The sequence below is a fragment of the Sturnira hondurensis genome, unplaced genomic scaffold (genome assembly GCF_014824575.4).
Source record: "Sturnira hondurensis isolate 20B ecotype Veracruz unplaced genomic scaffold, ASM1482457v3 Scaffold0004136, whole genome shotgun sequence".
NCBI classification, from domain to species: domain Eukaryota; kingdom Metazoa; phylum Chordata; class Mammalia; order Chiroptera; family Phyllostomidae; genus Sturnira; species Sturnira hondurensis.
The window spans coordinates 49,949,396-49,964,144 of NW_028076767.1; positions in this window are offsets into that span (position 1 = coordinate 49,949,396).

The following is a 14,749-nucleotide window of genomic DNA, read 5'->3' on the forward strand; positions in this document are numbered from 1 at the left end:
AACTTTGTTTCCCAGAGCTGCCTTTCTGAATGATGGTGGTGGATAAAGATTAACCACAAGAGAAATTTGTGCCCAAGATTTTGAAGCTCCGAGTAGAGCCACTATTTCCATACGTGGAACATCTGTGTAGGCACTCATGTGGCTCACACACCTGTTCTGCTCTCTCAGTTACTGGTGTGGGGCCGTAGTGGCCCGCGGCTCCCCCAGCTCCCACAGACTCTACTCTTTTGGCATCTCCGAATCTGGACCATGTGCATGGGCAGCTTCACGATGAAGGGTGCCGGTTGCACCTGCAGGTCACCTGTGTCGTTGAAGCTGTAGGCAGTGGTAGACAGACCTGAGTTCCAGTTTGTATTTGCTCTCTCTGCTTTCCATGCATGATTAATCCCCAGCTGTCTGCCGTGCTGATACCATGTTCAGGAGCAACGGCCCGCCATAGATGGCTTAGCCCTCTCCCAAAGTTTGTAACATTAAATCCCTATGACAAGTCCTTTATTCTATGTCACTCATAGGGTTTCAATGTTTTGGGACAATCCACAACTGTTATACTATGGTTGAGAACTCCATTATCATCCATTCTGTGCATAAAAACTAGAAGGGCAAACATTTTTTTTCCCCTTTCAGTGAATGATCACAGGGCTTTTCTTCCCCTTGATTGGGAAGACAGTAAGATTTTAATCCCTAAGTGTTCTTGTCCCTTCTGCACTCTTGTGCTTCTGGTTAAGTAGAGACAGTAACTATGAGTCCCTTGGTGAATAAAATGCCAAACCACACGTGACACCCACTTTGCACTCCCTATTAAAATTTTACAGGTCAAAAATCCAAAACCCACTTAATAAAAATTGTTCTTCATCATAAGTGACAGGAGAGAACAGGTCAATCTATGGAATAATGGTGCAGTAATTAGAAACTTTGTAGTTGATAAAGTGTGACTGCTAATCAATGTTTGGCTAATTAATCAATATTTTAATCATTAGACCTTTTAAATTTGTTTTAATGAGCATTTCCTTTAATTCCCCTGATCCCATTGCTTCCAATGCTTCTATTATCACTATTAAAGAGCAAGGAAAGGATTTGTCTGTTCAGTGTCTGATATCTCTGAAGGCATTGTGTGTAGGGATATCCAAGAATACCCAGATTTAAGTGATTCCTTGAAAAACGTATGAAGTCACCACATTATCATGGGACATTTGCTTAATAGCAAAAAGTTATGATTTAGAACATCACATTAAAACTATCATAAACTTTGACTTCTGAAAGGGTTTTTGGAAAAATATGTTCCTTCCCCATTAGAACTGTCCAGTGTTCTTGAGTTCTTACTGTGCTATTTCAGACTCTGTTTGCTTTCATGCTGTGTTTCATTTCTGTTCACAATCATGACCATTGCTTCGTCCTCCTTTTCCTCATCTTCTTTCTTCCCCCCCCATTCCTCCTCTTTTCAACCTGTTCCCCCTCTTCCTTCTCTTATTCAACACTTTCTCACCGAAGCCCTTATGCTGCCCAGAATTCCACCCTGGAAACGATCTCATTTGAGATACGGAAAAGGACAGCAACATTTGGGCATGGTTAAGAGGTATGCCCAAAAGACACAGAATCCAAAATAGAATCCATATCACATGAGTGTTCTTTTTATGTATTGAATGCTCTTTTTAAAATTGACCTGGAAATTTAATGTGAACCAGAGGCCTTTCCCAACAAGTTAGATAAAGTCTTTCATTTCCCTGCTATCTTTGTGCAGCAACTATCGTTTTCCATAATGTTCACCGAAAATAAAGCCATAAGTGAAAGAAGTAGAAAGAAGTACTTTTGTATGTGCTTTTCAGACCTTCTTAGGAAAATGCTCTAGGAACAAGGTGCCTGACCAAACGGGGCACCTGTGAGAATGGGGGGTTATGGTGCTGCAGGCCTTCCCAGAGGACAGTGTACAGCTGGTAGTGCATGGCAGGCCCCACCGTGAACAGAACGTATCCGGAGCAGGGGAACCACTGTGGCTGTACAGGCCTCAGACTCTGGAACACTAGGCATGGTACCCTCCCACCACCCTGCCTACACTGAGGTACTTTCTGATCTTGATTATTCTGGATATTTGGGGCACTTTGTAAATTGCTAAAGTCATTAGTGGAACATATACCTACATATTTGCTAAAAAGTATAATTGGTTTGCTCTGGAATTTTGGTAATAACATGTTTAGTAGAGTCAGTAGAGCTATTCACAACATTCCAGATCTTTGTGCCTTTCAGGCACGTGGTAGCATTACTCTACCTACCCCCTTCGGAATTAGATGCCATCGCTAGTTTGCTCCGGCCAGGAGTGACCTATGTCTCCTCCAAGGAGAAGAGTTAAAAACCACCAAGTAATTTCTCTCTTACCTTTGTTGAAGGGACTGTGGAAGGTGACCCCTCTGCAGTCTGGATCCCTGCATCATTTCAAGGAGCACAGGAACGCCAGCAGCCCTGCTCAGGACATGTAACATGGAATCCATCCTAGGAGTGCTAAGCCTGTCCTGACTGATGGGGCACATTTGGGGAGGGTTGTAGGGTATTTAACATATATGTGCACAGTATTCTTTCTTCTCATTTGGAATAACATGCCTCTGCAGTGTCATGAGAATGGTATATTGCTCTCTCACACACATGTGACAGAAACCAGAGAGTTCGAATATGCGTGTGCTTTGGTGGACATGATCTCATTATTTATGACAATGGTTTGTAGTCTCTATTTCATGTTAGGACCATTGTATTCTATTGAACAACTTTAATCTCTCCTCCCTCTTCTTCAGTTAGAAATGCTGTGCTCTCTTTTACCTTTTTTCTTATTACCTAAAATTCAATGTAGTTGGTCCATCTGTCAGCAGTAAAGTAAATTCATGGGGGCAGTTATAAAATGCATACAATTCTAACAGGATTTATTTATATTTCCTGAGTAAAGAAATTAACTGCCATTTTCAAGGGAAAATTCTATAAATACATCTTTGTAATAAATTTTCCTTTATATTAACTATAAAAATCAAGGTTACTATGTTCAAGGAGGAAGGCTTGAAACTGATGTCTAGTATTCTTTTTCTGATCATTTCAGCACCAAGTCTTACATTAATTAGTTAGCATTACACTTGGCACTCTTTGCTGAGTGAGATCCTCTGACACAGAAGGCCAGTAATCCTGGAGGTAAGCCATTAAGATCCTGAACCAGCAGACAGTAACAGATTTTGGGTTTTAGGGGGTCAAAAAGCAACACCACTGTTTCCAACCTGAGATCAGAACCAATTTACAGAGAATGATATGGGAGTCAGACAGTTAGAGATCAAAATGTCAGCTTTATTACTGATAAAAGCAATAGTGAAGGACATCACTTAGATAAGTCCTAATAGGCTTGTTAAGGCTCTTCTGAATTGAAGTTACTCCTCTTGCCACTGTCACCAAACACACTAAACAAACCCCCTGCCATCTGCATTGGTAGTAGCACAACCTGCTTCTGCTCAACCACCTTTATCACATGACTGACAATAGGTAGGAACCCATCCTCCCCATAGGCTGTCGGATTCCAGAGAGACAAGTAAAGAGACACGCTGCAGGAAGCGTGTTCGGTTCATACTTGCAAACAAAATGGGTTGCTCTTCTTTCCTGGAGAAGGAGAATGTGGGGCTGGCGAGTGGGTGTTACTCTTATGCAGTTTCTCAATCTCAGAACTATTGACATTTTGGACTGGGTAGTTCTTTGTTGTAGGGGTTGCCCTATGCATTGTGGGATCTATGCACTAGATACCAGTGGCACCTCCATCAAATGTGACAATTTCAAATGAAGCCAAATATTCCCAAATGTCCGGACTGGAAGTGGGAGTGTAAAATTGCTCCTGATTTAAAACCATTGCCTAAGGACTTTGTTTTACTTGAAAATGTGAGGGAAAAGCAGTGTGTTCTCCATTATTGAAAACTAGAAAACTGGTGAAATAGATCGCTAGATTTTTAAATTCTCTGACCGCTGCTTTGAAAAGTAGAGCCTAGAAAAGTACCTTTGAAACTGGTAACAGCACAATACACGTTGACTAATGATAACTCAGGCTTCATCAGAAGAAAAGTCAGCAATTTAACAGAGAGAAAAAATTATGATGGCCACAAATCAGAAAATAGAAATAGCTATACAAAGGTGGTTTAAAATAAGCAAAAGAAGATAAAGACAAAAAGGAAAAAATAAAAGTACAGGGGAAGAATATGATCAAGTTAATCCCCCCAATATTTACATGTTTCCTATGTACATATCATTCTTTCAGATGAGGCAGAGGATTATAAAGTGTACCTATACTATGTCATCTGAACTCTTTCTTGTCATAAAAATATGAGTGTTGTGACATACAACCATAAAAAGTCCAATGTCAATATCATATAGAATGTGATTCAGTGCAGTTCAGCCCCTTATTTTGCCTTTTGAAATCTCTTTTAGTTCCCTGAAGTAAAGAAAGTCTTGGTTTTGTTTCTGTCCTTTGTCTTAAGCCTGATGTCCCCCTCCACCAGAGATATTCCATCTGGACTAGGTAAATGCTATGCATTCAAGTACATTCACCTTTCATGTAACTGCAGACACCATACAGCAAACTATGGAAAACAATCCATCTTGTCTGCAGCTGACCTGAGCTCGCTAAGGTCATAGGATAAGACTAGAAACCAAAGTAACAGAATTAAGTGTGTGCAGTTATGGGAGAGGCTAGGCATGGTCAAGGGACCAGAGCAGAAGTCTACAGATCAAAATGAAATCTTGGATGAGATTATGCTTGGGAAAAATGAAGAAGACACAAATAGATTATGGTTTCCAGCTTTTATGCTGTCTTCAAAAATTTGATAGGTGTTAAGTACCTTATTCTCAAAGAAATGCCTACACATATATACATAAACACATTTTTTCCCTAGCATTTCAGTGGGTCTTCACAGATTATTGATCTAAGACAAGGAAAGGTTGTTAGGCTGGTAGCCAGAGTAACTAATGGTACAAAAGATTTTTTTTTTTTGCCTTGACTGGTATGTCTGGGATGGAGTATCATCCTGTGGAACAAAAGGTTGCTGGTCAGGGTTCAATTCCTGGCCAGGGCACATACCCAGGTAGTGAGTTGGATCTTTGGTGTGGGTGCCTACAAGAAAGGCAATCAATCAATATTTCTCTCTCATATCAATGTCTCTCTCTCCCTTCCTCTCTTTCTAAAAACAATAAAAAAATATGTCTTTAGGTGAGGATAAAAAAAGTTAAAAATAATGTTTTCTTCACAAATGCTGCATGGGATAATGCCTTAAATGAAACATCATCAAAACACAAAGTGTGGGCAGTCACAGGTAATGTGGATCCAGAAATCTGCCTGAAGAAATGGATATTTTTGATGCTAATTATGTTTTGATTAAATATTTATATTGATCAAGTCTATGAGTCTTCAATTTATGTTGTCATAAATACAGCTTTGATCCTAATAGGAACGTATCCTAAATGTATCCTTTTTCAGTTTATACCACATCACTAAACCCTTCATTATAACATTTTAGAATCTGATATACAAAAGAGAACAGATATATTAGATCATGCAGTGCTTTAAGATATGCCTTAAATTTTTAATACAGATACCTATTGTGTTCTTAGAACATAAATTGCATTTATTCCATCCACTTTTGTGTGCTTTTTAAGATATTCTACTCTGACTTTCTATTTAAAAAATAATAATTTAATTTTTCCTAGTTCTGAATATAACATTTTATTATGACATTACTCTTTACCTTTGGTGTTGCCAATAAAAATATATACGTGAAAACTATAAATTATCTCCCTAAACCTTCACAGTCCTCTGTTTACCACAACCACAATTTAGTCCTTTGATGAGCTTGAATTAGAGCTAACACATGTTGAGAGTCTACTGTGTGCCAAACATCGTTCTAAATACTTTATATGAATACTATCTCATTTAATTCCTAAGGAACACAATGCAATAACTAATTGTTATCCCATTCTCCCAAATAAGAAATCCGAGTCCAAAAGTTTATCATTACTAAAACTGACACAGCAGAAATGCAAACTCAGGCCTTTGATTCTCAATCAAATGGATTTTAATATCTCTGCTATACTTCCCATATGACATTATAAAAGGCACAATTATTTAATTTTTCCTTTTCTTCTTCATAACCATTATTTTTAATTTTTAAAGTTCCCCTTTGTTTCCATTCATTTTCCAATATGTGCTTTCTGTATGTAATTTATAAATGATGTTAATTTTAATATCTCTTGCATCGATCAGATGAAGGACAGCTGCTTTCCCAAGGTGGGTCATAAGGGCATTGCATGCACAATCCCAGTACAGAGTCAGCTGGCCTTTCTGCTACTCTCCCGCATTTTAAGCATTTGTAAAAATGTTGCTTAACTTGTACTTGTAGTCAGTTTCATCTATTTCCAAGTTTCCTCCTCCTATGGGTCTGAAAAATATCTATAAAATACTTCTTTAATTTAATGCCCTAATTTTTTTCTCCTTTTAATTTTTTTATACCTCATAAAAGAAAGAAACCTAGTCGAGTGAAAAGAGCATGTCAAGGGAGTTCGGAAGGCTGTGATTTTATTCCTGACTACGCTGCTGACCTGTTATATACCCTTGGGTTTAACCTCACTGCACCAGACTTAGCGAAGAGGTGTTTCAGCTTCTCCGCTAACATGCACTCAATGGGCCAGATCCTTCAAATGAGCCAATTGCACTTGGGGATTATGTTAAGCCATTTGGAGGGGCATTAACCCTTTCTGGTCAATGAATTTCTTATGCATGAGTAGAATAACTTACTAAAACAGTACCTACTCTCTTTCATTACACACTCCTTGTCCCCAGTTGCTAACTTACATAGAAAGTATCACACTCAGTCAATAACTAAGCAATACTTGAGAGAAGTGCTGAGCAGAGGGAAAAACGAATAGCAAGTAAATGAAATGGCCCTCAACAAACAGGTGAACAAACTGTAGAAATCAATGATGTGAAAATGGGCTGCTTTCCCTTTTCACTGGATTTAGTAGTTGCCCATTTGTGTCTTCTCCCCACTGATGGCTGCAGAATGCCAGGAGTAAATGTGTCATAGAACAGGCCTGAATGTCCACTGCATTACTCGGGAAAGAGCCTATTCATTGAGTTCAGAGAGGGCATCCATTGTCCCCTGAATCAAAGACCTACTTATGACTGTTGCCTTCAAAGATTTCCATTAGCAGAATTCACTTCATGTATTTGTGCTGATGTTGAGTCTATCAATGACATTCTTTCTAGAATACAGGGTCTGGCACAAAAATGCCCCCTTTAATTACAAAATCTTTTATTACAAAATCATTATTATGTAATTCTGTAATATAACAATATCACACTCAAGCATACCATATGACGTTTTAGGCAAAATGTTCAAATTAAAACTATAAATTATTACAACCATATTATTACCCTACCAACCACACTCAAGTAAGACTTATTTCTACCAGACCCTGTAAATTCACAGTGAGTTCTTTTTTTTTAATATTTTATTTATTTTTCAGAGAGAGGGGAAGGGAAGGAGAGAGGGAGAGAAATATCAATGTGTGGTTGCTTCTCATGTGTCCCCCACTGGGAACTGGCTTGCAACCCAGGCATGTGCCCTGACTGGGAATTGACCTGTGATCGTGTGGTTCGCAGGCCCCCGCTCAATCCACTGAGCTACACCAGCCAGGGCAACATAGTGAGTTCTTACACTAGTGCGTCCAGTGATTTTCCTGAGACTTTCCTTACCCACATGCATGACTCCTGCCTTTCGGTCTCACTTGGCTCCCTCTTTTCACATGAAGTACAAGGCCTGACTTCTCCAAAATTTTCCATCATCAATTCTTCTAGGAAAATTCTCTTTGAAGCCAGGGCTCTTGAAAGTATGTGTATTATGCTTTCAGGTGGAGGTGAAACAGTAAATTCCTTATTAGATTTGCATGCCTCTTGAGTATAGGGAACCTTTTATTAATCGATAGTTTAAGTCTCCAGTCTATGGCCAGTGAACTTGTTGAAAGGCTAAGAAATGAGAGGACTAAATTTCCTCTCATTCCAGGGACGCGGCAGACTCATATGTAGTTTCAAAGGCTTTGGGAACACCCTTTTATAGTTTGGACTGTAGAATTGTATTTTATATATCTCTTTACATATCATGCATGAGTTCTTACAACAAAATAAAGAAGAAAATCTCTCTACATAAAAGCAAAGAAATTAGAAAGAGGAAATTGTTCTGTTTTGTTTTTCTATTAAACAATCCAGTAAAAAGCTTCAGGTCGGCAACAAACAGATGTTTGATAATTTGTGATTTCACTTTGTTATAGTACTTCCAGATTGGACTTGAACAAATGTAGGTGTGTGGCCTTGAGTGCACAACTAATAACCTAATCTCTTTGAGGTAATATCACCTAGCTCTATGGGTGAATGAAAATAAGACAAATACAAATCACATAGCACTATTCCTGGCACATATTATGAAGCCAAAAATATAGCTTTTGCAACTCTCTCTCCCCTTTCTTTGTTTCTAGTTTCTACATGTGCTATCACACTTTTAACTTTTGAATACTGCTGAGAAGGGTGATAATTTTAGAGAAATAGAATAGACACGATATAGAAAAATGAAAATTAAACTTCCATGAGTGGTTGATTAAATAAGTCACTTTAAAAGGTGACAAATGAACATTTTAATTTAAAATAGTATTTGCTGATTGACAGCTTAGATGAAGCCCACTAAAATATCTAAGAAGATAAAGAAAATTTATAATAATCCTGAAAACTACAGCTGATTGTCATCTTGTTGCTGGAATCAGGATGAAATGTCCAGTAATATTACGGCCGATGAAACTGTTCTGAAACAAAAATTTGAGAGCCTTTTCTTGGTATAATTTAGAGGAGAAGCAATCCTGCTTTCCTAAAAGTTGTCAGGAACACCTTTCATCTTTCTCCTCAGACTCTATGTGCTGGTTCAGAAACACGAGGTCAATGGCAACCAAAATGACTACAAAGGTACTTTAAAAAAATCAGCTAGAGTTCTAATCTAGTAGACTGTATTCTGGCAGCTGTAGTATCCACAATAAAATGCTACGAACAGAAAAAATGGATGTAAAGCTAGAATGGACCTTGAAAACATAATACATAGTAAGGAATGCAATTCACTATGCATTCCATCTGTACAGAATGTTGGACAACAAGAGTGTAAGGATGCATGTCAGGTCACTATAACCTCCACTAACTCAATACATTGTAGACAGTAGAAGTTGTGATGAAAGTCATGCACTTCAAAGCACCAACCACTTCTAGAATGAAGAAGAAAGAGCATTTGAAGGTGAAAAGCTTAGAGGAAAAGGTAATATGTACAACACAGCGCATTATGATAATCATTTGATTTGGGTAGCTCTCTGCTCAACTGAGGATGAATAAAAAAACATAATAGTTTGGGGTGGGGAAAGAGAAGAGATCTTGAGAGGGTCTACAATGCCATGGAGATCCAGCATAAACACTAAAATAATTTAGCCAGATCCAGAGGACAATTTTATAAAACTGTTTGACACCTCAAATTAAGGTCAGAGATACTATCTACTGCCCTCAGGATCAGAGACAAACTCCATACCATTGCTATTAAAGCTTTCTGTTGGCAGGACTCCCTAACTAAACAACAGTCTTACAATCCCTTCAAAACAGGAGCCACAAGAAGAGAAGATGGTGAGATGAAAACACAGTGGAATGAAATGAAAAGGGAGTTTTATAGTATAAGAAATTATTGTAACATTAGAAAACATCTTTAAAGAGCTAGTTTAAGTCATAGCAATTCATTTTGTAATCGACACAGATGATTACATTTCAGACAGTGATTTTATTCATTCATTTATTAACCACATGTTTATCAAGTGCTTACTCTGCCAGACAATGTGCAAAGCAGTAAGTGCAGGGTTTAGGTCTCCACCCTTAAAATTAATTTCAAGATTAATCTAATCTCTAATTTTAGATGGCAGTAAGGAATTCAGACAAAATTTCAAATGGGCTGAAATGATAAGTGAAATGATAAATGAAAGGTAATTAGAGTAAATTCTAAATTTACTCTAAAAAAGTAAATGAGTAATCACTTCAAGAACTTGGTAGCCAAGGGAGTTCTCTTGGATAAAATAGCCTAAAACTGAGTCACAGAAGACGAGGGGCCAATCTTTCAGAGAGAAAGCTAAATTCTATAAAAATAGAACCCTGAAATACCAATTCAAAAGAACCTATGCATCCCAGTGTTCACAGTTGCATTATTTATAATAGCCAAGTACTGGAAACAGCCAAAGTAAATGATCAAATTATCAAAGTAAATGTATCAAAAAACTATGGTACATTTACACAATGGAATACTATGCAGCAGAAAGAAAGAAGGAACTCCTACGTTTTGAGACAGCATGGATGGAACTGGATGGTATTATGCATATATGAGTACCAGAAATCTATGGTAGAAAACCACTAGTCTGTTCAAGGGATAGAAAGAAGACTAGTATCTGAATCCTAGTGGATAAAGAGATTGTATTCAAATATAATTAGAGATGTAGTCAAAACATCATCAGAGAAAGTAGCTTGGCTATTATTCTAAATGTGATGGAAGTCATTAGAGGTTTTAATGAGTGAGTTGACCTGTATGTTAGCTTGAATTCCATAGAAAGCAGAATCTGAGACATAAATTAAATGTGAGTACATTTTGGGTGAGTTTGATTCCAAGGAGCAGCTAGGAGGATCATGAGAACAACACAAAGAAGAAGAAAAAAAAGATTCAAGAGAGCAAAGGAGTAAGTAAAAGCTACAGTAACCTCCTCCCAGGATCAAATCAGAATTATAACTAAATTAAAGAAAAATCATCCATAAACCAATGGAACACTAGCTGGAGAAAAGCCTTATAATCAAAGAAATATGAAGGAAACTGCTTCACTACAATGAGACTGGTAAGTGCAGAGGCATGAGAAAGCTGGTTGTCCTCCCATGGGCAGTAACTAAAGTTCTGAAGGGACATTTCAGTGGCCAGAAAGTTCCCCTAGAGAAGTGTGGGGTCTAAACCCCAAGATGAACACCAGAACTAGGAAAGGAACACAAATAACATCTGGTTGTGGAAAGCAATGGAATTTCTGTCCTCCAGGGAATAACAGCCAATGCACAAAATTTTGTTTGTAGCCATTTACCCTGTGCTCTGGCAGAAGGAGGGTAGAGTAAAGATGCATGGGAAGAGTTGGGGGTTGGTGAGTTGGGGGAGAGAAATGAAGAACAGCCACTAGGATCCCTGTGCTGAATCATTCCCCATACTACAGAGGCCATCTTTCTCACATAGAGCACTCCCTTTCCAATTGGCATCAGCCTGAAAGGAAGCAGTAGCCCCACTCATAGGAATCACTCTTGCCCCAAATTGTAGAACTTAATCCTGGTTGCTGAGGAGTACAACTAGAGGCTAGTTCAGAGACAAAGCCTAAAAGAAAGATTGCAAGCAGGCACCTCTGGGGGCTCAGACTTTAGTTGACCCTGCCACAGATCTCGTGCTGGTAAAAGCTGGTCTTGGTATACAGCTTGGTTCTGTCTGTACACTCAAGGCCCAGCAGAGGAAGCACAAGCTCTGTATTGGTGATAGTTCTAAACAGGTTGCCTGGGGCCAGTCACAGGCAGCATCTGACATAGGGCTACACCAGAGTCTTTGCAGATATACTTAATACATAGGAAACACACACACATGCACACACACACACACACGAAGGCTGCCAAAATGGGAAGACAAAGAAATAGGCCCCAAGTAAAAGAACACGAATCCTTCAGAAGAACTAAATCTAATGGAGGTAAGCAATTTATCAAATATAGTTTAGAGTAATGACTAAAATAATACTCAACAGCATGAAAAAATACATGGAAACCATAAAAAAGGACCAGTCAGAAACAAGGAATGTAATATCTGAAATAAATAATTCACTGGGAGGAATAAATAGTGGGTTAGATGGAGCAGAAGATTGAATCCAATTTGGAAGACAAGGTAGAAAAAACACCCAAGCAGAGCAGCAAAAAGAAAAAGGAATATTTAAAAATGAGGAGAGTTTAAGAAACCTTTGGGACAACATGAAGAGTAACAGCATCTCGTCATGGATATACCAGAGGAGAGAGAGCAAGGGATCGAGAACCTAAATGAAAAAATAATGAATGAAAACTTCCCTTAACCTGGTGAAGGAAAGACTCATAAATCAAGGAAGCTCAGAGAGTTGTAAAACAAGTTGGACTCAAAGTGGCCTACACAAAGACACAGCATAATTAAAATTGCAAAGCTTAAAGACAAGGACAGAATCTTAAAAGCTATAAAAGAAAAACAGTTAGTTATCTGCAAGGAATCTCCAATTAGACTGTCATCTGGTTTCTCAACAGAAACATTTCAGGCCAGAAGGGATTAGCGTGAAGTATTCAAGGTGATGATAAGCAAAGACCTACAGCCCAGGCTACTTTACCAAGCAAGACTATTTAAAATTGAAGGAGAAATAAAGAGTTTTTCAGACAAGAAAAAGCTAAAAATGTTTGTTAACACCAAACCAGTACTGCAACAAATGTTAAATGGCTTGCTTTAAGAAGAAGAAAAAGAAAAAAAAAACAACAGAGGAAAATAGTTACAAAATAAAATGGCAATACATATGTATCTATCAATAGTCTCCTTAAATGTAAATGACTTAAATGCTTCTATCAAAAGACATAAAGTAGCTGAATAAATAAGAAAACAATATCCAAATATATGCTATCACCAAGAGATCTGACTCAGATAAAAAGATGCACACAGACTAAAAGTAAAGGGATTGAAAAAGACATTTTATGTAAATGAAAATGAAAAAAATGCTGGTGCAGCAATGCTTGTATTCAGCAAATTAGACCTTAAAAAGAGTTCTAGTAAAAGACAAAGACGGACACTGCATAATGATAAAGGGAACAATTCAACAAGAGGACACAAACCTAGTAATCATTTATGCACCCGACATAAGACCACCAAAATATGTAAAGCAAATCTTGATGGACATAAAGGAAGAGATCAAAAGAGATACAGTTGTACCTCTGTAATCATTGTTAATTCATTCCAGAATGCATGACAAGTGCTGAAACTGATGAGTACTGAGCAATCAATGGTTGATGAAGCATTTTCTCTCCTGCAGCAGCTTTATGACTCCTACAAGTTCGAGCTAGTGCAATGAGTCCCAAGTAATCACTGAGTGTTGAAATATTTTTTTTCTCCTCAAAATGTGATGAGTACAGGGTTTAATGAGTTTTGAATCAAGAATACTGAGGTATGCCATGGTTGGTGTGGCTCAATGGACTTAGCACTAGCCTGTGAACTGAAGAGTCATTGGTTCGATTCCCAGCCAGGGCATGTGCCTGGGTTGCAGGTCAAGTTCCTTGGTGCAGGACATGTTAGAGGTAACCACACACTGATGTTTCTCACCTTATCAATTTCCCTCCCTTCCTTTCTGTCTAAAAGTAAATAAATAAATTTTTTTTAAAAACTTTAAAAAAAGAATAGTGAGGTATGACTACAGTCATAATTTTAACACCATGTTGACTTCAATGGATACATCTTCCAGAAAGCAAATCAAGAAGAAGACAGCAGTCATAAATGACAACCTATATCAAAAGGATTTAATTGATATGTTCAGAGCACTTCATCCCAAAGCAGCAGAATATACATCTCAGGTGCACATGGAACATTTTCTAAGATAGAACACATGTTGAGATACAAACCAAGTCTCAATAAATTTAAGAAGATTGAAATCATATCAAGCACCCTGTCTGACCACAATGCTATGAAACAAGAAATTAATCATGAAAGGAAAACTGAAAAAATGCACAAAGACATGGAAACTAAATAGCATGTTATTAAACAATGAATGGGTCAACACAGAGATCCAGGAACAAATAAAAAGATACCTTCAAACAAATAAAAATGAGACACAGCAATCCAAAATCTGTGGGACACAGGGAAAGCAGTCCCAAGAGGAAAATTCATAGCATTTCTTGTATCTCAAGAAACAAGAATCAGCTCAAATAAACTTTATACTTAAACTTTACAGTTAGAGGATCTTGAAAAAGAACAATAAACAAAGCCTAAAGTGAGTAGAAGAAAGGAAATAATTAAGACTGGAGCAGAAATAAATGAAATAAAGTCTAAAAAAATGATACGAGGTTAATAGATTCAAGAGCTGGTTCTTTGAAAAGATAAACAAGATTGACAAACTTTTAAGCAGGCTCATCAAGAAAAAGGAGAGAGGGCCTAAATAAATAAAATCAGAAATGAAAGAGGAGAAATAACAACTAACACATAAAAAATGCAAATGATCATAAGAAAATATTATGAACAACTATATACCAACAAATTGGACAACCTGGATGAGATGGATAAATTTCTATAACATACAATTTTCCAAAATTAAATCAGGACTAATCAGAGAATCTCAACAGAAAGATTACAACTAGTAAAATTAAAGTAGTAATTAAAAAACTCCCAGTACACAAAAGCCCTGGGCCAGATGGCTTCACAGGTGAATTTTACCAAACATTACTAGAAGAAGTAACGCTTCCCCTTCTCAAAGTATTTCAAAAATTTGATACTCCAAAGCTCACTTTATGAGGCCAGCATTATCCTAAATTCAAAAACAGGCCAAGACACTAAGAAATAAGAAAATTATAGATCAATATTCCTGATCAACATAGATGCTAAAATCCTCAACAAAATATTAA